The sequence below is a fragment of the Callionymus lyra genome, chromosome 3 (genome assembly GCF_982586985.1).
Source record: "Callionymus lyra chromosome 3, fCalLyr1.hap1.1, whole genome shotgun sequence".
Taxonomy (NCBI): domain Eukaryota; kingdom Metazoa; phylum Chordata; class Actinopteri; order Syngnathiformes; family Callionymidae; genus Callionymus; species Callionymus lyra.
Window position 1 is genome coordinate 38,810,979 of NC_141820.1, and position 23,772 is coordinate 38,834,750.

Sequence of the window (23,772 nt, forward strand, 5' to 3'; positions counted from 1 at the left end):
ACTTTATAAAGACATTGAAATGGAATTAAGGCAAAATATTCCTGTCAGAAGTGGGATTCGAACCCACGCCTCCAGGGGAGACTGCGACCTGAACGCAGCGCCTTAGACCGCTCGGCCATCCTGACTGTTGTCTGCATGAAGATTAGCTCTTCAGTTTGGATTATTAAACCAAAACATTTGAACTGAGATTGAAGCTCAGACATACTTTATAAAGACAATGAAATGGAATAATGGAAAATTAATCTTGTCAGAAGTGAGATTCGAACCCATGCCTCCAGGAGAGACTGAACACATCACCTAACACTGCTTTATAAAGACATTATAAATGGAAAAAGGGCAACATTATCCTGTCAGAAGTTGGATTAAAAACAACGCCTCCAGGGGAGACTGTGACCTGAACGCAGCGCCTTAGACTGCTCGGCCATCCTGACTGTTGTCTGTGGGAAGATTAGCTCTCCAGTTTAGATGATTTAACCAAAACATTTGAATTTTCACATGGAAGCTCAGACATACTTTATAAAGACAATGAAATGGAATTAAGGCAAAATATTCCTGTCAGAAGTGGGATTCGAACCCACGCCTCCAGGAGAGACTGAACACATCACCTAACACTGCTTTATAAAGACATTTAAATGGAAAAAGGGCAACATTATCCTGTCAGAAGTGGGATTCGAACCCACGCCTCCAGGGGAGACTGCGACCTGAACGCAGCACCTTAGACCGCTCGGCCATCCTGACTGCTGTCTGTGCGAAGATTAGCTCTCCAGTTTAGATGATTTAACCAAAACATTTGAATTTTCACATGGAAGCTCAGACATACTTTATAAAGACATTGAAATGGAATTAAGTCAAAATATTCCTGTCAGAAGTGGGATTCGAACCCACGCCTCCAGGGGAGACTGCGACCTGAACGCAGCGCCTTAGACCGCTCGGCCATCCTGACTGTTGTCTGCATGAAGATTAGCTCTTCCGTTTGGATTATTAAACCAAAACATTTGAACTGAGATTGAAGCTCAGACATACTTTATAAAGACAATGAAATGGAATAATGGAAAATTAATCTTGTCAGAAGTGAGATTCGAACCCATGCCTCCAGGAGAGACTGAACACATCACCTAACACTGCTTTATAAAGACATTATTAATGGAAAAAGGGCAACATTATCCTGTCAGAAGTGGGATTCGAACCCACGCCTCCAGGGGAGACTGCGACCTGAACACATCACCTAACACTGCTTTATAAAGACATTTAAATGGAAAAAGGGCAACATTATACTGTCAGAAGTGGGATTCAAAACAACGCCTCCAGGGGAGACTGCGACCTGAACGCAGCGCCTTAGAACGCTCGGCCATTCTGACTGTTGTGTGTGGGAAGATTAGCTCTCCAGTTTAGATGATTTAACCAAAACATTTGAATTTTCACATGGAAGCTCAGACATACTTTATAAAGACATTGAAATGGAATTAAGGCAAAATATTCCTGTCAGAAGTGGGATTCAATGAAATGGAATAAGGGAAAATTAATCTAGTCAGAAATTAGATTCGAACCCATGCCTCCAGGAGAGACTGCGACCTGAACACATCACCTAAGACTGCTTTATAAAGACATTGAAATGGAAGTATGCAAAATACTTCTGTCAGAAGTGGGATTCGAACCCACGCCTCCAGGGGAGACTGCGACCTGAACGCAGCGCCTTTGACCGCTCGGCCATCCTGACTGTTGTCTGTGTGAAGATTAGCTCTCCAGTTTAGATGATTTAACCAAAACATTTGAATTTTCACATCGAAGCTCAGACATACTTTATAAAGACATTGAAATGGAATTAAGGCAAAATATTCCTGTCAGAAGTGGGATTCGAACCCACGCCTCCAGGGGAGACTGCGACCTGAACGCAGCGCCTTAGACCGCTCGGCCATCCTGACTGTTATCTGCATGGAGATTAGCTCTTCAGTTTGGATTATTAAACCAAAACATTTGAACAGATTGAAGCTCAGACATACTTTATAAAGACAATGAAATGGAATAATGGAAAATTAATCTTGTCAGACGTGAGATTCGAACCCATGCCTCCAGGAGAGACTGAACACATCACCTAACACTGCTTTATAAAGACATTATAAATGGAAAAAGGGCAACATTATCCTGGCAGAAGTTGGATTAAAAACAACGCCTCCAGGGGAGACTGTGACCTGAACGCAGCGCCTTAGACTGCTCGGCCATCCTGACTGTTGTCTGTGGGAAGATTAGCTCTCCAGTTTAGATGATTTAACCAAAACATTTGAATTTTCACATGGAAGCTCAGACATACTTTATAAAGACATTGAAATGGAATTAAGGCAAAATATTCCTGTCAGAAGTGGGATTCGAACCCACGCCTCCAGGGGAGACTGCGACCTGAACACATCACCTAACACTGCTTTATAAAGACATTTAAATGGAAAAAGGGCAACATTATACTGTCAGAAGTGGGATTCAAAACAACGCCTCCAGGGGAGACTGCGACCTGAACGCAGCGCCTTAGAACGCTCGGCCATTCTGACTGTTGTGTGTGGGAAGATTAGCTCTCCAGTTTAGATGATTTAACCAAAACATTTGAATTTTCACATGGAAGCTCAGACATACTTTATAAAGACATTGAAATGGAATTAAGGCAAAATATTCCTGTCAGAAGTGGGATTCGAACCCACGCCTCCAGGGGAGACTGCGACCTGAACGCAGCGCCTTAGACCGCTCGGCCATCCTGACTGTTGTCTGTGGGAAGATTAGCTCTCCAGTTTAGATGATTTAACCAAAACATTTGAATTTTCACATGGAAGCTCAGACATACTTTATAAAGACATTGAAATGGAATTAAGGCAAAATATTCCTGTCAGAAGTGGGATTCGAACCCACGCCTCCAGGGGAGACTGCGACCTGAACACATCACCTAACACTGCTTTATAAAGACATTTAAATGGAAAAAGGGCAACATTATACTGTCAGAAGTGGGATTCAAAACAACGCCTCCAGGGGAGACTGCGACCTGAACGCAGCGCCTTAGAACGCTCGGCCATTCTGACTGTTGTGTGTGGGAAGATTAGCTCTCCAGTTTAGATGATTTAACCAAAACATTTGAATTTTCACATGGAAGCTCAGACATACTTTATAAAGACATTGAAATGGAATTAAGGCAAAATATTCCTGTCAGAAGTGGGATTCGAACCCACGCCTCCAGGGGATGCGACCTGAACGCAGCGCCTTAGACCGCTCGGCCATCCTGACTGTTGTCTGTGTGAAGATTAGCTCTCCAGTTTAGATGATTTAACCAAAACATTTGAATTTTCACATCGAAGCTCAGACATACTTTATGAAGACAATGAAATGGAATTAAGGCAAAATATTCCTGTCAGAAGTGGGATTCGAACCCACGCCTCCAGGAGAGACTGAACACATCACCTAACACTGCTTTATAAAGACATTTAAATGGAAAAAGGGCAACATTATCCTGTCAGAAGTGGGATTCGAACCCACGCCTCCCGGGGAGACTGCGACCTGAACGCAGCGCCTTAGACCGCTCGGCCATCCTGACTGCTGTCTGTGGGAAGATTAGCTCTCCAGTTTAGATGATTTAACCAAAACATTTGAATTTTCACATGGAAGCTCAGACATACTTTATAAAGACAATGAAATGGAATTAAGGCAAAATATTCCTGTCAGAAGTGGGATTCGAACCCACGCCTCCAGGAGAGACTGAACACATCACCTAACACTGCTTTATAAAGACATTTAAATGGAGAAAGGGCAACATTATCCTGTCAGAAGTGGGATTCGAAACCACGCCTCCAGGGGAGACTGCGACCTGAACGCAGCGCCTTAGACCGCTCGGCCATCCTGACTGCTGTCTGTGCGAAGATTAGCTCTCCAGTTTAGATGATTTAACCAAAACATTTGAATTTTCACATGGAAGCTCAGACATACTTTATAAAGACATTGAAATGGAATTAAGTCAAAATATTCCTGTCAGAAGTGGGATTCGAACCCACGCCTCCAGGGGAGACTGCGACCTGAACGCAGCGCCTTAGACCGCTCGGCCATCCTGACTGTTGTCTGCATGAAGATTAGCTCTTCAGTTTGGATTATTAAACCAAAACATTTGAACTGAGATTGAAGCTCAGACATACTTTATAAAGACAATGAAATGGAATAATGGAAAATTAATCTTGTCAGAAGTGAGATTCGAACCCATGCCTCCAGGAGAGACTGAACACATCACCTAACACTGCTTTATAAAGACATTATAAATGGAAAAAGGGCAACATTATCCTGTCAGAAGTGGGATTCGAACCCACGCCTCCAGGGGAGACTGCGACCTGAACACATCACCTAACACTGCTTTATAAAGACATTTAAATGGAAAAAGGGCAACATTATACTGTCAGAAGTGGGATTCAAAACAACGCCTCCAGGGGAGACTGCGACCTGAACGCAGCGCCTTAGAACGCTCGGCCATTCTGACTGTTGTGTGTGGGAAGATTAGCTCTCCAGTTTAGATGATTTAACCAAAACATTTGAATTTTCACATGGATGCTCAGACATACTTTATAAAGACATTGAAATGGAATTAAGGCAAAATATTCCTGTCAGAAGTGGGATTCGAACCCACGCCTCCAGGAGAGACTGCGACCTGAACGCAGCGCCTTAGACCGCTCGGCCATCCTGACTGCTATCTGTGTGAAGATTAGCTCTTCAATTTAGATTATTAAACCAAAACATTTGAACTGAGATTGAAGCTCAGACATACTTTATAAAGACAATGAAATGTAATAAGGGAAAATTAATCTTGTCAGAAGTGAGATTCGAACCCATGCCTCCAGGAGAGACTGAACACATCACCTAACACTGCTTTATAAAGACATTATAAATGGAAAAAGGGCAACATTATCCTGGCAGAAGTTGGATTAAAAACAACTTCTCCAGGGGAGACTGTGACCTGAACACATCACCTAACACTGCTTTATAAAGACATTTAAAGGAAAAAGGGCAAAACAACGCCTCCAGGGGAGACTGCGACCTGAACGCAGCCCCTTAGACCGCTCGGCCATCCTGACTGCTGTCTGTGCGAAGATTAGCTCTCAAGTTTAGATGATTTAACCAAAACATTTGAATTTTCACATGGAAGCTCAGACATACTTTATAAAGACATTGAAATGGAATTAAGGCAAAATATTCCTGTCAGAAGTGGGATTCGAACCCACGCCTCCAGGGGAGACTGCGACCTGAACGCAGCGCCTTAGACCGCTCGGCCATCCTGACTGTTGTCTGCATGAAGATTAGCTCTTCAGTTTGGATTATTAAACCAAAACATTTGAACTGAGATTGAAGCTCAGACATACTTTATAAAGACAATGAAATGGAATAATGGAAAATTAATCTTGTCAGAAGTGAGATTCGAACCCATGCCTCCAGGAGAGACTGAACACATCACCTAACACTGCTTTATAAAGACATTATAAATGGAAAAAGGGCAACATTATCCTGTCAGAAGTGGGATTCGAACCCACGCCTCCAGGGGAGACTGCGACCTGAACACATCACCTAACACTGCTTTATAAAGACATTTAAATGGAAAAAGGGCAACATTATACTGTCAGAAGTGGGATTCAAAACAACGCCTCCAGGGGAGACTGCGACCTGAACGCAGCGCCTTAGAACGCTCGGCCATTCTGACTGTTGTGTGTGGGAAGATTAGCTCTCCAGTTTAGATGATTTAACCAAAACATTTGAATTTTCACATGGAAGCTCAGACATACTTTATAAAGACATTGAAATGGAATTAAGGCAAAATATTCCTGTCAGAAGTGGGATTCGAACCCACGCCTCCAGGAGAGACTGCGACCTGAACGCAGCGCCTTAGACCGCTCGGCCATCCTGACTGCTATCTGTGTGAAGATTAGCTCTTCAATTTAGATTATTAAACCAAAACATTTGAACTGAGATTGAAGCTCAGACATACTTTATAAAGACAATGAAATGGAATAAGGGAAAATTAATCTTGTCAGAAGTGAGATTCGAACCCATGCCTCCAGGAGAGACTGAACACATCACCTAACACTGCTTTATAAAGACATTATAAATGGAAAAAGGGCAACATTATCCTGGCAGAAGTTGGATTAAAAACAACTTCTCCAGGGGAGACTGTGACCTGAACACATCACCTAACACTGCTTTATAAAGACATTTAAAGGAAAAAGGGCAAAACAACGCCTCCAGGGGAGACTGCAACCTGAACGCAGCCCCTTAGACCGCTCGGCCATCCTGACTGCTGTCTGTGCGAAGATTAGCTCTCCAGTTTAGATGATTTAACCAAAACATTTGAATTTTCACATGGAAGCTCAGACATACTTTATAAAGACATTGAAATGGAATTAAGTCAAAATATTCCTGTCAGAAGTGGGATTCGAACCCACGCCTCCAGGGGAGACTGCGACCTGAACGCAGCGCCTTAGACCGCTCGGCCATCCTGACTGTTGTCTGCATGAAGATTAGCTCTTCAGTTTGGATTATTAAACCAAAACATTTGAACTGAGATTGAAGCTCAGACATACTTTATAAAGACAATGAAATGGAATAATGGAAAATTAATCTTGTCAGAAGTGAGATTCGAACCCATGCCTCCAGGAGAGACTGAACACATCACCTAACACTGCTTTATAAAGACATTATAAATGGAAAAAGGGCAACATTATCCTGTCAGAAGTGGGATTCGAACCCACGCCTCCAGGGGAGACTGTGACCTGAACGCAGCGCCTTAGACTGTTCGGCCATCCTGACTGTTGTCTGTGGGAAGATTAGCTCTCCAGTTTAGATGATTTAACCAAAACATTTGAATTTTCACATGGAAGCTCAGACATACTTTATAAAGACAATGAAATGGAATTAAGGCAAAATATTCCTGTCAGAAGTGGGATTCGAACCCACGCCTCCAGGAGAGACTGAACACATCACCTAACACTGCTTTATAAAGACATTTAAATGGAAAAAGGGCAACATTATCCTGTCAGCAGTGGGATTCGAACCCACGCCTCCAGGGGAGACTGCGACCTGAATGCAGCGCCTTAGACCGCTCGGCCATCCTGACTGCTGTCTGTGCGAAGATTAGCTCTCCAGTTTAGATGATTTAACCAAAACATTTGAATTTTCACATGGAAGCTCAGACATACTTTATAAAGACATTGAAATGGAATTAAGTCAAAATATTCCTGTCAGAAGTGGGATTCGAACCCACGCCTCCAGGGGAGACTGCGACCTGAACGCAGCGCCTTAGACCGCTCGGCCATCCTGACTGTTGTCTGCATGAAGATTAGCTCTTCAGTTTGGATTATTAAACCAAAACATTTGAACTGAGATTGAAGCTCAGACATACTTTATAAAGACAATGAAATGGAATAATGGAAAATTAATCTTGTCAGAAGTGAGATTCGAACCCATGCCTCCAGGAGAGACTGAACACATCACCTAACACTGCTTTATAAAGACATTTAAATGGAAAAAGGGCAACATTATCCTGTCAGAAGTGGGATTCGAACCCACGCCTCCAGGGGAGACTGCGACCTGAACACATCACCTAACACTGCTTTATAAAGACATTTAAATGGAAAAAGGGCAACATTATACTGTCAGAAGTGGGATTCAAAACAACGCCTCCAGGGGAGACTGCGACCTGAACGCAGCGCCTTAGAACGCTCGGCCATTCTGACTGTTGTGTGTGGGAAGATTAGCTCTCCAGTTTAGATGATTTAACCAAAACATTTGAATTTTCACATGGAAGCTCAGACATACTTTATAAAGACATTGAAATGGAATTAAGGCAAAATATTCCTGTCAGAAGTGGGATTCAATGAAATGGAATAAGGGAAAATTAATCTAGTCAGAAATTAGATTCGAACCCATGCCTCCAGGAGAGACTGCGACCTGAACACATCACCTAAGACTGCTTTATAAAGACATTGAAATGGAAGTATGCAAAATACTTCTGTCAGAAGTGGGATTTGAACCCACGCCTCCAGGGGAGACTGCGACCTGAACGCAGCGCCTTTGACCGCTCGGCCATCCTGACTGTTGTCTGTGTGAAGATTAGCTCTCCAGTTTAGATTATTTAACCAAAACATTTGAATTTTCACATCGAAGCTCAGACATACTTTATAAAGACATTGAAATGGAATTAAGGCAAAATATTCCTGTCAGAAGTGGGATTCGAACCCACGCCTCCAGGGGAGACTGCGACCTGAACGCAGCGCCTTAGACCGCTCGGCCATCCTGACTGTTGTCTGCATGAAGATTAGCTCTTCAGTTTGGATTATTAAACCAAAACATTTGAACTGAGATTGAAGCTCAGACATACTTTATAAAGACAATGAAATGGAATAATGGAAAATTAATCTTGTCAGAAGTGAGATTCGAACCCATGCCTCCAGGAGAGACTGAACACATCACCTAACACTGCTTTATAAAGACATTATAAATGGAAAAAGGGCAACATTATCCTGGCAGAAGTTGGATTAAAAACAACGCCTCCAGGGGAGACTGTGACCTGAACGCAGCGCCTTAGACTGCTCGGCCATCCTGACTGTTGTCTGTGGGAAGATTAGCTCTCCAGTTTAGATGATTTAACCAAAACATTTGAATTTTCACATGGAAGCTCAGACATACTTTATAAAGACAATGAAATGGAATTAAGGCAAAATATTCCTGTCAGAAGTGGGATTCGAACCCACGCCTCCAGGAGAGACTGAACACATCACCTAACACTGCTTTATAAAGACATTTAAATGGAAAAAGGGCAACATTATCCTGTCAGAAGTGGGATTCGAACCCACGCCTCCAGGGGAGACTGCGACCTGAACACATCACCTAACACTGCTTTATAAAGACATTTAAATGGAAAAAGGGCAACATTATACTGTCAGAAGTGGGATTCAAAACAACGCCTCCAGGGGAGACTGCGACCTGAACGCAGCGCCTTAGAACGCTCGGCCATTCTGACTGTTGTGTGTGGGAAGATTAGCTCTCCAGTTTAGATGATTTAACCAAAACATTTGAATTTTCACATGGAAGCTCAGACATACTTTATAAAGACATTGAAATGGAATTAAGGCAAAATATTCCTGTCAGAAGTGGGATTCAATGAAATGGAATAAGGGAAAATTAATCTAGTCAGAAATTAGATTCGAACCCATGCCTCCAGGAGAGACTGCGACCTGAACACATCACCTAAGACTGCTTTATAAAGACATTGAAATGGAAGTATGCAAAATACTTCTGTCAGAAGTGGGATTTGAACCCACGCCTCCAGGGGAGACTGCGACCTGAACGCAGCGCCTTTGACCGCTCGGCCATCCTGACTGTTGTCTGTGTGAAGATTAGCTCTCCAGTTTAGATGATTTAACCAAAACATTTGAATTTTCACATCGAAGCTCAGACATACTTTATAAAGACATTGAAATGGAATTAAGGCAAAATATTCCTGTCAGAAGTGGGATTCGAACCCACGCCTCCAGGGGAGACTGCGACCTGAACGCAGCGCCTTAGACCGCTCGGCCATCCTGACTGTTGTCTGCATGAAGATTAGCTCTTCAGTTTGGATTATTAAACCAAAACATTTGAACTGAGATTGAAGCTCAGACATACTTTATAAAGACAATGAAATGTAATAATGGAAAATTAATCTTGTCAGAAGTGAGATTCGAACCCATGCCTCCAGGAGAGACTGAACACATCACCTAACACTGCTTTATAAAGACATTATAAATGGAAAAAGGGCAACATTATCCTGGCAGAAGTTGGATTAAAAACAACGCCTCCAGGGGAGACTGTGACCTGAACGCAGCGCCTTAGACTGCTCGGCCATCCTGACTGTTGTCTGTGGGAAGATTAGCTCTCCAGTTTAGATGATTTAACCAAAACATTTGAATTTTCACATGGAAGCTCAGACATACTTTATAAAGACAATGAAATGGAATTAAGGCAAAATATTCCTGTCAGAAGTGGGATTCGAACCCACGCCTCCAGGAGAGACTGAACACATCACCTAACACTGCTTTATAAAGACATTTAAATGGAAAAAGGGCAACATTATCCTGTCAGAAGTGGGATTCGAACCCACGCCTCCAGGGGAGACTGCGACCTGAACGCAGCGCCTTAGACCGCTCGGCCATCCTGACTGCTGTCTGTGGGAAGATTAGCTCTCCAGTTTAGATGATTTAACCAAAACATTTGAATTTTCACATGGAAGCTCAGACATACTTTATAAAGACAATGAAATGGAATTAAGGCAAAATATTCCTGTCAGAAGTGGGATTCGAACCCACGCCTCCAGGAGAGACTGAACACATCACCTAACACTGCTTTATAAAGACATTTAAATGGAAAAAGGGCAACATTATCCTGTCAGAAGTGGGATTCGAAACCACGCCTCCAGGGGAGACTGCGACCTGAACGCAGCGCCTTAGACCGCTCGGCCATCCTGACTGCTGTCTGTGCGGAGATTAGCTCTCCAGTTTAGATGATTTAACCAAAACATTTGAATTTTCACATGGAAGCTCAGACATACTTTATAAAGACATTGAAATGGAATTAAGTCAAAATATTCCTGTCAGAAGTGGGATTCGAACCCACGCCTCCAGGGGAGACTGCGACCTGAACGCAGCGCCTTAGACCGCTCGGCCATCCTGACTGTTGTCTGCATGAAGATTAGCTCTTCAGTTTGGATTATTAAACCAAAACATTTGAACTGAGATTGAAGCTCAGACATACTTTATAAAGACAATGAAATGGAATAATGGAAAATTAATCTTGTCAGAAGTGAGATTCGAACCCATGCCTCCAGGAGAGACTGAACACATCACCTAACACTGCTTTATAAAGACATTATAAATGGAAAAAGGGCAACATTATCCTGTCAGAAGTGGGATTCGAACCCACGCCTCCAGGGGAGACTGCGACCTGAACACATCACCTAACACTGCTTTATAAAGACATTTAAATGGAAAAAGGGCAACATTATACTGTCAGAAGTGGGATTCAAAACAACGCCTCCAGGGGAGACTGCGACCTGAACGCAGCGCCTTAGAACGCTCGGCCATTCTGACTGTTGTGTGTGGGAAGATTAGCTCTCCAGTTTAGATGATTTAACCAAAACATTTGAATTTTCACGTGGAAGCTCAGACATACTTTATAAAGACATTGAAATGGAATTAAGGCAAAATATTCCTGTCAGAAGTGGGATTCGAACCCACGCCTCCAGGAGAGACTGCGACCTGAACGCAGCGCCTTAGACCGCTCGGCCATCCTGACTGCTATCTGTGTGAAGATTAGCTCTTCAATTTAGATTATTAAACCAAAACATTTGAACTGAGATTGAAGCTCAGACATACTTTATAAAGACAATGAAATGGAATAAGGGAAAATTAATCTAGTCAGAAATTAGATTCGAACCCATGCCTCCAGGAGAGACTGCGACCTGAACACATCACCTAAGACTGCTTTATAAAGACATTGAAATGGAATTATTCAAAATACTTCTGTCAGAAGTGGGATTCGAACCCACGCCTCCAGGGGAGACTGCGACCTGAACGCAGCGCCTTAGACCGCTCGGCCATCCTGACTGTTGTCTGTGTGAAGATTAGCTCTCCAGTTTAGATGATTTAACCAAAACATTTGAATTTTCACATGGAAGCTCAGACATACTTTATGAAGACAATGAAATGGAATTAAGGGAAAATATTCCTGTCAGAAGTGGGATTCGAACCCACGCCTCCAGGAGAGACTGAACACATCACCTAACACTGCTTTATAAAGACATTTAAATGGAAAAAGGGCAACATTATCCTGTCAGAAGTGGGATTCGAACCCACGCCTCCAGGGGAGACTGCGACCTGAACGCAGCGCCTTAGACCGCTCGGCCATCCTGACTGCTGTCTGTGGGAAGATTAGCTCTCCAGTTTAGATGATTTAACCAAAACATTTGAATTTTCACATGGAAGCTCAGACATACTTTATAAAGACAATGAAATGGAATTAAGGCAAAATATTCCTGTCAGAAGTGGGATTCGAACCCACGCCTCCAGGAGAGACTGAACACATCACCTAACACTGCTTTATAAAGACATTTAAATGGAAAAAGGGCAACATTATCCTGTCAGAAGTGGGATTCGAAACCACGCCTCCAGGGGAGACTGCGACCTGAACGCAGCGCCTTAGACCGCTCGGCCATCCTGACTGTTGTCTGCATGAAGATTAGCTCTTCAGTTTGGATTATTAAACCAAAACATTTGAACTGAGATTGAAGCTCAGACATACTTTATAAAGACATTGAAATGGAATTAAGGCAAAATATTCCTGTCAGAAGTGGGATTCGAACCCACGCCTCCAGGGGAGACTGCGACCTGAACGCAGCGCCTTAGACCGCTCGGCCATCCTGACTGTTGTCTGCATGAAGATTAGCTCTTCAGTTTGGATTATTAAACCAAAACATTTGAACTGAGATTGAAGCTCAGACATACTTTATAAAGACAATGAAATGGAATAATGGAAAATGAATCTTGTCAGAAGTGAGATTCGAACCCATGCCTCCAGGAGAGACTGAACACATCACCTAACACTGCTTTATAAAGACATTATAAATGGAAAAAGGGCAACATTATCCTGGCAGAAGTTGGATTAAAAACAACTTCTCCAGGGGAGACTGTGACCTGAACACATCACCTAACACTGCTTTATAAAGACATTTAAAGGAAAAAGGGCAAAACAACGCCTCCAGGGGAGACTGCGACCTGAACGCAGCCCCTTAGACCGCTCGGCCATCCTGACTGCTGTCTGTGCGAAGATTAGCTCTCCAGTTTAGATGATTTAACCAAAACATTTGAATTTTCACATGGAAGCTCAGACATACTTTATAAAGACAATGAAATGGAATAATGGAAAATTAATCTTGTCAGAAGTGAGATTCGAACCCATGCCTCCAGGAGAGACTGAACACATCACCTAACACTGCTTTATAAAGACATTATAAATGGAAAAAGGGCAACATTATCCTGTCAGAAGTGGGATTCGAACCCACGCCTCCAGGGGAGACTGCGACCTGAACACATCACCTAACACTGCTTTATAAAGACATTTAAATGGAAAAAGGGCAACATTATACTGTCAGAAGTGGGATTCAAAACAACGCCTCCAGGGGAGACTGCGACCTGAACGCAGCGCCTTAGAACGCTCGGCCATTCTGACTGTTGTGTGTGGGAAGATTAGCTCTCCAGTTTAGATGATTTAACCAAAACATTTGAATTTTCACATGGAAGCTCAGACATACTTTATAAAGACATTGAAATGGAATTAAGGCTAAATATTCCTGTCAGAAGTGGGATTCGAACCCACGCCTCCAGGAGAGACTGCGACCTGAACGCAGCGCCTTAGACCGCTCGGCCATCCTGACTGCTATCTGTGTGAAGATTAGCTCTTCAATTTAGATTATTAAACCAAAACATTTGAACTGAGATTGAAGCTCAGACATACTTTATAAAGACAATGAAATGGAATAAGGGAAAATTAATCTAGTCAGAAATTAGATTCGAACCCATGCCTCCAGGAGAGACTGCCACCTAAGACTGCTTTATAAAGACATTGAAATGGAATTATGCAAAATACTTCTGTCAGAAGTGGGATTCGAACCCACGCCTCCAGGGGAGACTGCGACCTGAACGCAGCGCCTTAGACCGCTCGGCCATCCTGACTGTTGTCTGTGAGAAGATTAGCTCTCCAGTTTAGATGATTTAACCAAAACATTAGAATTTTCACATCGAAGCTCAGACATACTTTATAAAGACATTGAAATGGAATTAAGACAAAATATTCCTGTCAGAAGTGGGATTCGAACCCACGACTCCAGGGGAGACTGCGACCTGAACGCAGCGCCTTAGACCGCTCGGCCATCCTGACTGTTGTCTTCATGAAGATTAGCTCTTCAGTTTGGATTATTAAACCAAAACATTTGAACTGAGATTGAAGCTCAGACATACTTTATAAAGACAATGAAATGGAATAATGGAAAATTAATCTTGTCAGAAGTGAGATTCGAACCCATGCCTCCAGGAGAGACTGAACACATCACCTAACACTGCTTTATAAAGACATTATAAATGGAATTAAGGCAAAATATTCCTGTCAGAAGTGGGATTCGAACCCACGCCTCCAGGGGAGACTGCGACCTGAACGCAGCGCCTTAGACCGCTCGGCCATCCTGACTGTTGTCTGCATGAAGATTAGCTCTTCAGTTTGGATTATTAAACCAAAACATTTGAACTGAGATTGAAGCTCAGACATACTTTATAAAGACAATGAAATGGAATAATGGAAAATTAATCTTGTCAGAAGTGAGATTCGAACCCATGCCTCCAGGAGAGACTGAACACATCACCTAACACTGCTTTATAAAGACATTATAAATGGAAAAAGGGCAACATTATCCTGGCAGAAGTTGGATTAAAAACAACTTGCAGGGGAGACTGCGACCTGAACGCAGCGCCTTAGACCGCTCGGCCATCCTGACTGTTGTCTGCATGAAGATTAGCTCTTCAGTTTGGATTATTAAACCAAAACATTTGAACTGAGATTGAAGCTCAGACATACTTTATAAAGACATTGAAATGGAATTAAGGCAAAATATTCCTGTCAGAAGTGGGATTCGAACCCACGCCTCCAGGGGAGACTGCGACCTGAACGCAGCGCCTTAGACCGCTCGGCCATCCTGACTGTTGTCTGCATGAAGATTAGCTCTTCAGTTTGGATTATTAAACCAAAACATTTGAACTGAGATTGAAGCTCAGACATACTTTATAAAGACAATGAAATGGAATAATGGAAAATTAATCTTGTCAGAAGTGAGATTCGAACCCATGCCTCCAGGAGAGACTGAACACATCACCTAACACTGCTTTATAAAGACATTATAAATGGAAAAAGGGCAACATTATCCTGGCAGAAGTTGGATTAAAAACAACTTCTCCAGGGGAGACTGTGACCTGAACACATCACCTAACACTGCTTTATAAAGACATTTAAAGGAAAAAGGGCAAAACAACGCCTCCAGGGGAGACTGCGACCTGAACGCAGCCCCTTAGACCGCTCGGCCATCCTGACTGCTGTCTGTGCGAAGATTAGCTCTCCAGTTTAGATGATTTAACCAAAACATTTGAATTTTCACATGGAAGCTCAGACATACTTTATAAAGACATTGAAATGGAATTAAGTCAAAATATTCCTGTCAGAAGTGGGATTCGAACCCACGCCTCCAGGGGAGACTGCGACCTGAACGCAGCGCCTTAGACCGCTCGGCCATCCTGACTGTTGTCTGCATGAAGATTAGCTCTTCAGTTTGGATTATTAAACCAAAACATTTGAACTGAGATTGAAGCTCAGACATACTTTATAAAGACAATGAAATGGAATAATGGAAAATTAATCTTGTCAGAAGTGAGATTCGAACCCATGCCTCCAGGAGAGACTGAACACATCACCTAACACTGCTTTATAAAGACATTATAAATGGAAAAAGGGCAACATTATCCTGGCAGAAGTTGGATTAAAAACAACTTGCAGGGGAGACTGCGACCTGAACGCAGCGCCTTAGACCGCTCGGCCATCCTGACTGTTGTCTGCATGAAGATTAGCTCTTCAGTTTGGATTATTAAACCAAAACATTTGAACTGAGATTGAAGCTCAGACATACTTTATAAAGACATTGAAATGGAATTAAGGCAAAATATTCCTGTCAGAAGTGGGATTCGAACCCACGCCTCCAGGGGAGACTGCGACCTGAACGCAGCGCCTTAGACCGCTCGGCCATCCTGACTGTTGTCTGCATGAAGATTAGCTCTTCAGTTTGGATTATTAAACCAAAACATTTGAACTGAGATTGAAGCTCAGACATACTTTATAAAGACAATGAAATGGAATAATGGAAAATTAATCTTGTCAGAAGTGAGATTCGAACCCATGCCTCCAGGAGAGACTGAACACATCACCTAACACTGCTTTATAAAGACATTATAAATGGAAAAAGGGCAACATTATCCTGGCAGAAGTTGGATTAAAAACAACTTCTCCAGGGGAGACTGTGACCTGAACACATCACCTAACACTGCTTTATAAAGACATTTAAAGGAAAAAGGGCAAAACAACGCCTCCAGGGGAGACTGCGACCTGAACGCAGCCCCTTAGACCGCTCGGCCATCCTGACTGCTGTCTGTGCGAAGATTAGCTCTCCAGTTTAGATGATTTAACCAAAACATTTGAATTTTCACATGGAAGCTCAGACATACTTTATAAAGACATTGAAATGGAATTAAGTCAAAATATTCCTGTCAGAAGTGGGATTCGAACCCACGCCTCCAGGGGAGACTGCGACCTGAACGCAGCGCCTTAGACCGCTCGGCCATCCTGACTGTTGTCTGCATGAAGATTAGCTCTTCAGTTTGGATTATTAAACCAAAACATTTGAACTGAGATTGAAGCTCAGACATACTTTATAAAGACAATGAAATGGAATAATGGAAAATTAATCTTGTCAGAAGTGAGATTCGAACCCATGCCTCCAGGAGAGACTGAACACATCACCTAACACTGCTTTATAAAGACATTATAAATGGAAAAAGGGCAACATTATCCTGTCAGAAGTGGGATTCGAACCCACGCCTCCAGGGGAGACTGCGACCTGAACACATCACCTAACACTGCTTTATAAAGACATTTAAATGGATAAAGGGCAACATTATACTGTCAGAAGTGGGATTCAAAACAGCGCCTCCAGGGGAGACTGCGACCTGAACGCAGCGCCTTAGAACGCTCGGCCATTCTGACTGTTGTGTGTGGGAAGATTAGCTCTCCAGTTTAGATGATTTAACCAAAACATTTGAATTTTCACATGGAAGCTCAGACATACTTTATAAAGACATTGAAATGGAATTAAGGCAAAATATTCCTGTCAGAAGTGGGATTCGAACCCACGCCTCCAGGAGAGACTGCGACCTGAACGCAGCGCCTTAGACCGCTCGGCCATCCTGACTGCTATCTGTTGTGAAGATTAGCTCTTCAATTTAGATTATTAAACCAAAACATTTGAACTGAGATTGAAGCTCAGACATACTTTATAAAGACAATGAAATGGAATAAGGGAAAATTCATCTAGTCAGAAATTAGATTCGAACCCATGCCTCCAGGAGAGACTGCGACCTGAACACATCACCTAAGACTGCTTTATAAAGACATTGAAATGGAATTATGCAAAATACTTCTGTCAGAAGTGGGATTCGAACCCACGCCTCCAGGGGAGACTGCGACCTGAACGCAGCGCCTTAGACCGCTCGGCCATCCTGACTGTTGTCTGTGTGAAGATTAGCTCTCCAGTTTAGATGATTTAACCAAAACATTTGAATTTTCACATCGAAGCTCAGACATACTTTATAAAGACATTGAAATGGAATTAAGACAAAATATTCCTGTCAGAAGTGGGATTCGAACCCACGACTCCAGGGGAGACTGCGACCTGAACGCAGCGCCTTAGACCGCTCGGCCATCCTGACTGTTGTCTGCATGAAGATTAGCTCTTCAGTTTGGATTATTAAACCAAAACATTTGAACTGAGATTGAAGCTCAGACATACTTTATAAAGACAATGAAATGGAATAATGAAAAATTAATCTTGTCAGAAGTGAGATTCGAACCCATGCCTCCAGGAGAGACTGAACACATCACCTAACACTGCTTTATAAAGACATTATAAATGGAAAAAGGGCAACATTATCCTGGCAGAAGTTGGATTAAAAACAACTTCTCCAGGGGAGACTGTGACCTGAACACATCACCTAACACTGCTTTATAAAGACATTTAAAGGAAAAAGGGCAAAACAACGCCTCCAGGGGAGACTGCGACCTGAACGCAGCCCCTTAGACCGCTCGGCCATCCTGACTGCTGTCTGTGCGAAGATTAGCTCTCCAGTTTAGATGATTTAACCAAAACATTTGAATTTTCACATGGAAGCTCAGACATACTTTATAAAGACATTGAAATGGAATTAAGTCAAAATATTCCTGTCAGAAGTGGGATTCGAACCCACGCCCCCAGGGGAGACTGCGACCTGAACGCAGCGCCTTAGACCGCTCGGCCATCCTGACTGTTGTCTGCATGAAGATTAGCTCTTCAGTTTGGATTATTAAACCAAAACATTTGAACTGAGATTGAAGCTCAGACATACTTTATAAAGACAATGAAATGGAATAATGGAAAATTAATCTTGTCAGAAGTGAGATTCGAACCCATGCCTCCAGGAGAGACTGAACACATCACCTAACACTGCTTTATAAAGACATTATAAATGGAAAAAGGGCAACATTATCCTGTCAGAAGTTGGATTAAAAACAACGCCTCCAGGGGAGACTGTGACCTGAACGCAGCGCCTTAGACTGCTCGGCCATCCTGACTGTTGTCTGTGGGAAGATTAGCTCTCCAGTTTAGATGATTTAACCAAAACATTTGAATTTTCACATGGAAGCTCAGACATACTTTATAAAGACAATGAAATGGAATTAAGGCAAAATATTCCTGTCAGAAGTGGGATTCGAACCCACGCCTCCAGGAGAGACTGAACACATCATCTAACACTGCTTTATAAAGACATTTAAATGGAAAAAGGGCAACATTATCCTGTCAGAAGTGGGATTCGAACCCACGCCTCCAGGGGAGACTGCGACCTGAACGCAGCGCCTTAGACCGCTCGGCCATCCTGACTGTTGTCTGCATGAAGATTAGCTCTTCAGTTTGGATTATTAAACCAAAACATTTGAACTGAGATTGAAGCTCAGACATACTTTATAAAGACAATGAAATGGAATAATGGAAAATTAATCTTGTCAGAAGTGAGATTCGAACCCATGCCTCCAGGAGAGACTGAACACATCACCTAACACTGCTTTATAAAGACATTATTAATGGAAAAAGGGCAACATTATCCTGTCAGAAGTGGGATTCGAACCCACGCCTCCAGGGGAGACTGCGACCTGAACACATCACCTAACACTGCTTTATAAAGACATTTAAATGGAAAAAGGGCAACATTATACTGTCAGAAGTGGGATTCAAAACAACGCCTCCAGGGGAGACTGCGACCTGAACGCAGCGCCTTAGAACGCTCGGCCATTCTGACTGTTGTGTGTGGGAAGATTAGCTCTCCAGTTTAGATGATTTAACCAAAACATTTGAATTTTCACATGGAAGCTCAGACATACTTTATAAAGACATTGAAATGGAATTAAGGCAAAATATTCCTGTCAGAAGTGGGATTCAATGAAATGGAATAAGGGAAAATTAATCTAGTCAGAAATTAGATTCGAACCCATGCCTCCAGGAGAGACTGCGACCTGAACACATCACCTAAGACTGCTTTATAAAGACATTGAAATGGAAGTATGCAAAATACTTCTGTCAGAAGTGGGATTCGAACCCACGCCTCCAGGGGAGACTGCGACCTGAACGCAGCGCCTTTGACCGCTCGGCCATCCTGACTGTTGTCTGTGTGAAGATTAGCTCTCCAGTTTAGATGATTTAACCAAAACATTTGAACTGAGATTTAAGCTCAGACATACTTTATAAAGACAATGAAATGGAATAAGGGAAAATTCATCTAGTCAGAAATTAGATTCGAACCCATGCCTCCAGGAGAGACTGCGACCTGAACACATCACCTAAGACTGCTTTATAAAGACATTGAAATGGAATTATGCAAAATACTTCTGTCAGAAGTGGGATTCGAACCCACGCCTCCAGGGGAGACTGCGACCTGAACGCAGCGCCTTAGACCGCTCGGCCATCCTGACTGTTGTCTGTGTGAAGATTAGCTCTCCAGTTTAGATGATTTAACCAAAACATTTGAATTTTCACATCGAAGCTCAGACATACTTTATAAAGACATTGAAATGGAATTAAGACAAAATATTCCTGTCAGAAGTGGGATTCGAACCCACGCCTCCAGGGGAGACTGCGACCTGAACGCAGCGCCTTAGACCGCTCGGCCATCCTGACTGTTGTCTGCATGAAGATTAGCTCTTCAGTTTGGATTATTAAACCAAAACATTTGAACTGAGATTGAAGCTCAGACATACTTTATAAAGACAATGAAATGGAATAATGGAAAATTAATCTTGTCAGAAGTGAGATTCGAACCCATGCCTCCAGGAGAGACTGAACACATCACCTAACACTGCTTTATAAAGACATTATAAATGGAAAAAGGGCAACATTATCCTGGCAGAAGTTGGATTAAAAACAACTTCTCCAGGGGAGACTGTGACCTGAACACATCACCTAACACTGCTTTATAAAGACATTTAAAGGAAAAAGGGCAAAACAACGCCTCCAGGGGAGACTGCGACCTGAACGCAGCCCCTTAGACCGCTCGGCCATCCTGACTGCTGTCTGTGCGAAGATTAGCTCTCCAGTTTAGATGATTTAACCAAAACATTTGAATTTTCACATGGAAGCTCAGACATACTTTATAAAGACATTGAAATGGAATTAAGTCAAAATATTCCTGTCAGAAGTGGGATTCGAACCCACGCCTCCAGGGGAGACTGCGACCTGAACGCAGCGCCTTAGACCGCTCGGCCATCCTGACTGTTGTCTGCATGAAGATTAGCTCTTCAGTTTGGATTATTAAACCAAAACATTTGAACTGAGATTGAAGCTCAGACATACTTTATAAAGACAATGAAATGGAATAATGGAAAATTAATCTTGTCAGAAGTGAGATTCGAACCCATGCCTCCAGGAGAGACTGAACACATCACCTAACACTGCTTTATAAAGACATTATAAATGGAAAAAGGGCAACATTATCCTGTCAGAAGTTGGATTAAAAACAACGCCTCCAGGGGAGACTGTGACCTGAACGCAGCGCCTTAGACTGCTCGGCCATCCTGACTGTTGTCTGTGGGAAGATTAGCTCTCCAGTTTAGATGATTTAACCAAAACATTTGAATTTTCACATGGAAGCTCAGACATACTTTATAAAGACAATGAAATGGAATTAAGGCAAAATATTCCTGTCAGAAGTGGGATTCGAACCCACGCCTCCAGGAGAGACTGAACACATCATCTAACACTGCTTTATAAAGACATTTAAATGGAAAAAGGGCAACATTATCCTGTCAGAAGTGGGATTCGAACCCACGCCTCCAGGGGAGACTGCGACCTGAACGCAGCGCCTTAGACCGCTCGGCCATCCTGACTGTTGTCTGCATGAAGATTAGCTCTTCAGTTTGGATTATTAAACCAAAACATTTGAACAGATTGAAGCTCAGACATACTTTATAAAGACAATGAAATGGAATAATGGAAAATGAATCTTGTCAGAAGTGAGATTCGAACCCATGCCTCCAGGAGAGACTGAACACATCACCTAACACTGCTTTATAAAGACATTATTAATGGAAAAAGGGCAACATTATCCTGTCAGAAGTGGGATTCGAACCCACGCCTCCAGGGGAGACTGCGACCTGAACACATCACCTAACACTGCTTTATAAAGACATTTAAATGGAAAAAGGGCAACATTATACTGTCAGAAGTGGGATTCAAAACAACGCCTCCAGGGGAGACTGCGACCTGAACGCAGCGCCTTAGAACGCTCGGCCATTCTGACTGTTGTGTGTGGGAAGATTAGCTCTCCAGTTTAGATGATTTAACCAAAACATTTGAATTTTCACATGGAAGCTCAGACATACTTTATAAAGACATTGAAATGGAATTAAGGCAAAATATTCCTGTCAGAAGTGGGATTCAATGAAATGGAATAAGGGAAAATTAATCTAGTCAGAAATTAGATTCGAACCCATGCCTCCAGGAGAGACTGCGACCTGAACACATCACCTAAGACTGCTTTATAAAGACATTGAAATGGAAGTATGCAAAATACTTCTGTCAGAAGTGGGATTCGAACCCACGCCTCCAGGGGAGACTGCGACCTGAACGCAGCGCCTTTGACCGCTCGGCCATCCTGACTGTTGTCTGTGTGAAGATTAGCTCTCCAGTTTAGATGATTTAACCAAAACATTTGAATTTTCACATCGAAGCTCAGACATACTTTATAAAGACATTGAAATGGAATTAAGGCAAAATATTCCTGTCAGAAGTGGGATTCGAACCCACGCCTCCAGGGGAGACTGCGACCTGAACGCAGCGCCTTAGACCGCTCGGCCATCCTGACTGTTGTCTGCATGAAGATTAGCTCTTCAGTTTGGATTATTAAACCAAAACATTTGAACTGAGATTGAAGCTCAGACATACTTTATAAAGACAATGAAATGGAATAATGGAAAATTAATCTTGTCAGAAGTGAGATTCGAACCCATGCCTCCAGGAGAGACTGAACACATCACCTAACACTGCTTTATAAAGACATTATAAATGGAAAAAGGGCAACATTATCCTGGCAGAAGTTGGATTAAAAACAACGCCTCCAGGGGAGACTGTGACCTGAACGCAGCGCCTTAGACTGCTCGGCCATCCTGACTGTTGTCTGTGGGAAGATTAGCTCTCCAGTTTAGATGATTTAACCAAAACATTTTAATTTTCACATGGAAGCTCAGACATACTTTATAAAGACAATGAAATGGAATTAAGGCAAAATATTCCTGTCAGAAGTGGGATTCGAACCCACGCCTCCAGGAGAGACTGAACACATCACCTAACACTGCTTTATAAAGACATTTAAATGGAAAAAGGGCAACATTATCCTGTCAGAAGTGGGATTCGAACCCACGCCTCCAGGGGAGACTGCGACCTGAACGTAGCGCCTTAGACCGCTCGGCCATCCTGACTGTTGTCTGCATGAAGATTAGCTCTTCAGTTTAGATTATTAAACCAAAACATTTGAACTGAGATTGAAGCTCAGACATACTTTATAAAGACAATGAAATGGAATAATGGAAAATTAATCTTGTCAGAAGTGAGATTCGAACCCATGCCTCCAGGAGAGACTGAACACATCACCTAACACTGCTTTATAAAGACATTATAAATGGAAAAAGGGCAACATTATCCTGGCAGAAGTTGGATTAAAAACAACTTCTCCAGGGGAGACTGTGACCTGAACACATCACCTAACACTGCTTTATAAAGACATTTAAAGGAAAAAGGGCAAAACAACGCCTCCAGGGGAGACTGCGACCTGAACGCAGCCCCTTAGACCGCTCGGCCATCCTGACTGCTGTCTGTGCGAAGATTAGCTCTCCAGTTTAGATGATTTAACCAAAACATTTGAATTTTCACATGGAAGCTCAGACATACTTTATAAAGACATTGAAGTGGAATTAAGTCAAAATATTCCTGTCAGAAGTGGGATTCGAACCCACGCCTCCAGGGGAGACTGCGACCTGAACGCAGCGCCTTAGACCGCTCGGCCATCCTGACTGTTGTCTGCATGAAGATTAGCTCTTCAGTTTGGATTATTAAACCAAAACATTTGAACTGAGATTGAAGCTCAGACATACTTTATAAAGACAATGAAATGGAATAATGGAAAATTAATCTTGTCAGAAGTGAGATTCGAACCCATGCCTCCAGGAGAGACTGAACACATCACCTAACACTGCTTTATAAAGACATTATAAATGGAAAAAGGGCAACATTATCCTGTCAGAAGTTGGATTAAAAACAACGCCTCCAGGGGAGACTGTGACCTGAACGCA

General features: G+C 42.7%; 48 non-coding genes across 48 annotated transcripts; all 48 read right to left on the reverse strand.

The window, feature by feature from the left end:
• Positions 1-42: 42 nt before the first annotated feature.
• trnal-cag (transfer RNA leucine (anticodon CAG)) lies at positions 43-125 on the reverse strand. The gene has a single exon. It is a non-coding gene; the product is annotated as a tRNA-Leu (tRNA).
• Positions 126-655: 530 nt separating this feature from the next.
• trnal-cag (transfer RNA leucine (anticodon CAG)) lies at positions 656-738 on the reverse strand. The gene has a single exon. It is a non-coding gene; the product is annotated as a tRNA-Leu (tRNA).
• A 122-nt stretch (positions 739-860) lies between these two features.
• Positions 861-943, reverse strand: trnal-cag (transfer RNA leucine (anticodon CAG)). Its single transcript has one exon. It is a non-coding gene; the product is annotated as a tRNA-Leu (tRNA).
• A 691-nt stretch (positions 944-1,634) lies between these two features.
• On the reverse strand, positions 1,635-1,717 carry trnal-cag (transfer RNA leucine (anticodon CAG)). The gene has a single exon. It is a non-coding gene; the product is annotated as a tRNA-Leu (tRNA).
• Positions 1,718-1,839: 122 nt separating this feature from the next.
• trnal-cag (transfer RNA leucine (anticodon CAG)) lies at positions 1,840-1,922 on the reverse strand. The gene has a single exon. It is a non-coding gene; the product is annotated as a tRNA-Leu (tRNA).
• Positions 1,923-2,662: 740 nt separating this feature from the next.
• trnal-cag (transfer RNA leucine (anticodon CAG)) lies at positions 2,663-2,745 on the reverse strand. The gene has a single exon. It is a non-coding gene; the product is annotated as a tRNA-Leu (tRNA).
• A 740-nt stretch (positions 2,746-3,485) lies between these two features.
• Positions 3,486-3,568, reverse strand: trnal-cag (transfer RNA leucine (anticodon CAG)). The gene has a single exon. It is a non-coding gene; the product is annotated as a tRNA-Leu (tRNA).
• A 224-nt stretch (positions 3,569-3,792) lies between these two features.
• On the reverse strand, positions 3,793-3,875 carry trnal-cag (transfer RNA leucine (anticodon CAG)). The gene has a single exon. It is a non-coding gene; the product is annotated as a tRNA-Leu (tRNA).
• A 122-nt stretch (positions 3,876-3,997) lies between these two features.
• On the reverse strand, positions 3,998-4,080 carry trnal-cag (transfer RNA leucine (anticodon CAG)). The gene has a single exon. It is a non-coding gene; the product is annotated as a tRNA-Leu (tRNA).
• A 537-nt stretch (positions 4,081-4,617) lies between these two features.
• On the reverse strand, positions 4,618-4,700 carry trnal-cag (transfer RNA leucine (anticodon CAG)). Its single transcript has one exon. It is a non-coding gene; the product is annotated as a tRNA-Leu (tRNA).
• A 509-nt stretch (positions 4,701-5,209) lies between these two features.
• Positions 5,210-5,292, reverse strand: trnal-cag (transfer RNA leucine (anticodon CAG)). The gene has a single exon. It is a non-coding gene; the product is annotated as a tRNA-Leu (tRNA).
• Positions 5,293-5,829: 537 nt separating this feature from the next.
• On the reverse strand, positions 5,830-5,912 carry trnal-cag (transfer RNA leucine (anticodon CAG)). Its single transcript has one exon. It is a non-coding gene; the product is annotated as a tRNA-Leu (tRNA).
• Positions 5,913-6,421: 509 nt separating this feature from the next.
• On the reverse strand, positions 6,422-6,504 carry trnal-cag (transfer RNA leucine (anticodon CAG)). Its single transcript has one exon. It is a non-coding gene; the product is annotated as a tRNA-Leu (tRNA).
• A 735-nt stretch (positions 6,505-7,239) lies between these two features.
• On the reverse strand, positions 7,240-7,322 carry trnal-cag (transfer RNA leucine (anticodon CAG)). The gene has a single exon. It is a non-coding gene; the product is annotated as a tRNA-Leu (tRNA).
• Positions 7,323-8,012: 690 nt separating this feature from the next.
• On the reverse strand, positions 8,013-8,095 carry trnal-cag (transfer RNA leucine (anticodon CAG)). Its single transcript has one exon. It is a non-coding gene; the product is annotated as a tRNA-Leu (tRNA).
• A 122-nt stretch (positions 8,096-8,217) lies between these two features.
• trnal-cag (transfer RNA leucine (anticodon CAG)) lies at positions 8,218-8,300 on the reverse strand. The gene has a single exon. It is a non-coding gene; the product is annotated as a tRNA-Leu (tRNA).
• Positions 8,301-9,298: 998 nt separating this feature from the next.
• Positions 9,299-9,381, reverse strand: trnal-cag (transfer RNA leucine (anticodon CAG)). The gene has a single exon. It is a non-coding gene; the product is annotated as a tRNA-Leu (tRNA).
• Positions 9,382-9,503: 122 nt separating this feature from the next.
• trnal-cag (transfer RNA leucine (anticodon CAG)) lies at positions 9,504-9,586 on the reverse strand. The gene has a single exon. It is a non-coding gene; the product is annotated as a tRNA-Leu (tRNA).
• Positions 9,587-10,116: 530 nt separating this feature from the next.
• Positions 10,117-10,199, reverse strand: trnal-cag (transfer RNA leucine (anticodon CAG)). Its single transcript has one exon. It is a non-coding gene; the product is annotated as a tRNA-Leu (tRNA).
• A 224-nt stretch (positions 10,200-10,423) lies between these two features.
• Positions 10,424-10,506, reverse strand: trnal-cag (transfer RNA leucine (anticodon CAG)). Its single transcript has one exon. It is a non-coding gene; the product is annotated as a tRNA-Leu (tRNA).
• Positions 10,507-10,628: 122 nt separating this feature from the next.
• On the reverse strand, positions 10,629-10,711 carry trnal-cag (transfer RNA leucine (anticodon CAG)). Its single transcript has one exon. It is a non-coding gene; the product is annotated as a tRNA-Leu (tRNA).
• Positions 10,712-11,248: 537 nt separating this feature from the next.
• On the reverse strand, positions 11,249-11,331 carry trnal-cag (transfer RNA leucine (anticodon CAG)). Its single transcript has one exon. It is a non-coding gene; the product is annotated as a tRNA-Leu (tRNA).
• A 228-nt stretch (positions 11,332-11,559) lies between these two features.
• trnal-cag (transfer RNA leucine (anticodon CAG)) lies at positions 11,560-11,642 on the reverse strand. Its single transcript has one exon. It is a non-coding gene; the product is annotated as a tRNA-Leu (tRNA).
• A 224-nt stretch (positions 11,643-11,866) lies between these two features.
• trnal-cag (transfer RNA leucine (anticodon CAG)) lies at positions 11,867-11,949 on the reverse strand. The gene has a single exon. It is a non-coding gene; the product is annotated as a tRNA-Leu (tRNA).
• A 224-nt stretch (positions 11,950-12,173) lies between these two features.
• Positions 12,174-12,256, reverse strand: trnal-cag (transfer RNA leucine (anticodon CAG)). Its single transcript has one exon. It is a non-coding gene; the product is annotated as a tRNA-Leu (tRNA).
• Positions 12,257-12,376: 120 nt separating this feature from the next.
• Positions 12,377-12,459, reverse strand: trnal-cag (transfer RNA leucine (anticodon CAG)). The gene has a single exon. It is a non-coding gene; the product is annotated as a tRNA-Leu (tRNA).
• Positions 12,460-13,385: 926 nt separating this feature from the next.
• Positions 13,386-13,468, reverse strand: trnal-cag (transfer RNA leucine (anticodon CAG)). Its single transcript has one exon. It is a non-coding gene; the product is annotated as a tRNA-Leu (tRNA).
• A 215-nt stretch (positions 13,469-13,683) lies between these two features.
• Positions 13,684-13,766, reverse strand: trnal-cag (transfer RNA leucine (anticodon CAG)). Its single transcript has one exon. It is a non-coding gene; the product is annotated as a tRNA-Leu (tRNA).
• A 122-nt stretch (positions 13,767-13,888) lies between these two features.
• Positions 13,889-13,971, reverse strand: trnal-cag (transfer RNA leucine (anticodon CAG)). The gene has a single exon. It is a non-coding gene; the product is annotated as a tRNA-Leu (tRNA).
• Positions 13,972-14,194: 223 nt separating this feature from the next.
• Positions 14,195-14,277, reverse strand: trnal-cag (transfer RNA leucine (anticodon CAG)). Its single transcript has one exon. It is a non-coding gene; the product is annotated as a tRNA-Leu (tRNA).
• Positions 14,278-14,701: 424 nt separating this feature from the next.
• Positions 14,702-14,784, reverse strand: trnal-cag (transfer RNA leucine (anticodon CAG)). Its single transcript has one exon. It is a non-coding gene; the product is annotated as a tRNA-Leu (tRNA).
• Positions 14,785-15,293: 509 nt separating this feature from the next.
• trnal-cag (transfer RNA leucine (anticodon CAG)) lies at positions 15,294-15,376 on the reverse strand. Its single transcript has one exon. It is a non-coding gene; the product is annotated as a tRNA-Leu (tRNA).
• A 424-nt stretch (positions 15,377-15,800) lies between these two features.
• On the reverse strand, positions 15,801-15,883 carry trnal-cag (transfer RNA leucine (anticodon CAG)). Its single transcript has one exon. It is a non-coding gene; the product is annotated as a tRNA-Leu (tRNA).
• Positions 15,884-16,392: 509 nt separating this feature from the next.
• Positions 16,393-16,475, reverse strand: trnal-cag (transfer RNA leucine (anticodon CAG)). Its single transcript has one exon. It is a non-coding gene; the product is annotated as a tRNA-Leu (tRNA).
• Positions 16,476-17,012: 537 nt separating this feature from the next.
• On the reverse strand, positions 17,013-17,095 carry trnal-cag (transfer RNA leucine (anticodon CAG)). The gene has a single exon. It is a non-coding gene; the product is annotated as a tRNA-Leu (tRNA).
• Positions 17,096-17,324: 229 nt separating this feature from the next.
• On the reverse strand, positions 17,325-17,407 carry trnal-cag (transfer RNA leucine (anticodon CAG)). Its single transcript has one exon. It is a non-coding gene; the product is annotated as a tRNA-Leu (tRNA).
• A 122-nt stretch (positions 17,408-17,529) lies between these two features.
• trnal-cag (transfer RNA leucine (anticodon CAG)) lies at positions 17,530-17,612 on the reverse strand. Its single transcript has one exon. It is a non-coding gene; the product is annotated as a tRNA-Leu (tRNA).
• A 509-nt stretch (positions 17,613-18,121) lies between these two features.
• trnal-cag (transfer RNA leucine (anticodon CAG)) lies at positions 18,122-18,204 on the reverse strand. Its single transcript has one exon. It is a non-coding gene; the product is annotated as a tRNA-Leu (tRNA).
• A 530-nt stretch (positions 18,205-18,734) lies between these two features.
• On the reverse strand, positions 18,735-18,817 carry trnal-cag (transfer RNA leucine (anticodon CAG)). The gene has a single exon. It is a non-coding gene; the product is annotated as a tRNA-Leu (tRNA).
• A 691-nt stretch (positions 18,818-19,508) lies between these two features.
• Positions 19,509-19,591, reverse strand: trnal-cag (transfer RNA leucine (anticodon CAG)). The gene has a single exon. It is a non-coding gene; the product is annotated as a tRNA-Leu (tRNA).
• A 228-nt stretch (positions 19,592-19,819) lies between these two features.
• Positions 19,820-19,902, reverse strand: trnal-cag (transfer RNA leucine (anticodon CAG)). The gene has a single exon. It is a non-coding gene; the product is annotated as a tRNA-Leu (tRNA).
• A 122-nt stretch (positions 19,903-20,024) lies between these two features.
• On the reverse strand, positions 20,025-20,107 carry trnal-cag (transfer RNA leucine (anticodon CAG)). The gene has a single exon. It is a non-coding gene; the product is annotated as a tRNA-Leu (tRNA).
• Positions 20,108-20,616: 509 nt separating this feature from the next.
• On the reverse strand, positions 20,617-20,699 carry trnal-cag (transfer RNA leucine (anticodon CAG)). The gene has a single exon. It is a non-coding gene; the product is annotated as a tRNA-Leu (tRNA).
• A 530-nt stretch (positions 20,700-21,229) lies between these two features.
• On the reverse strand, positions 21,230-21,312 carry trnal-cag (transfer RNA leucine (anticodon CAG)). Its single transcript has one exon. It is a non-coding gene; the product is annotated as a tRNA-Leu (tRNA).
• Positions 21,313-22,001: 689 nt separating this feature from the next.
• trnal-cag (transfer RNA leucine (anticodon CAG)) lies at positions 22,002-22,084 on the reverse strand. The gene has a single exon. It is a non-coding gene; the product is annotated as a tRNA-Leu (tRNA).
• Positions 22,085-22,206: 122 nt separating this feature from the next.
• Positions 22,207-22,289, reverse strand: trnal-cag (transfer RNA leucine (anticodon CAG)). The gene has a single exon. It is a non-coding gene; the product is annotated as a tRNA-Leu (tRNA).
• A 530-nt stretch (positions 22,290-22,819) lies between these two features.
• trnal-cag (transfer RNA leucine (anticodon CAG)) lies at positions 22,820-22,902 on the reverse strand. The gene has a single exon. It is a non-coding gene; the product is annotated as a tRNA-Leu (tRNA).
• A 509-nt stretch (positions 22,903-23,411) lies between these two features.
• On the reverse strand, positions 23,412-23,494 carry trnal-cag (transfer RNA leucine (anticodon CAG)). Its single transcript has one exon. It is a non-coding gene; the product is annotated as a tRNA-Leu (tRNA).
• Between the last annotated feature and the right edge of the window lie 278 nt (positions 23,495-23,772).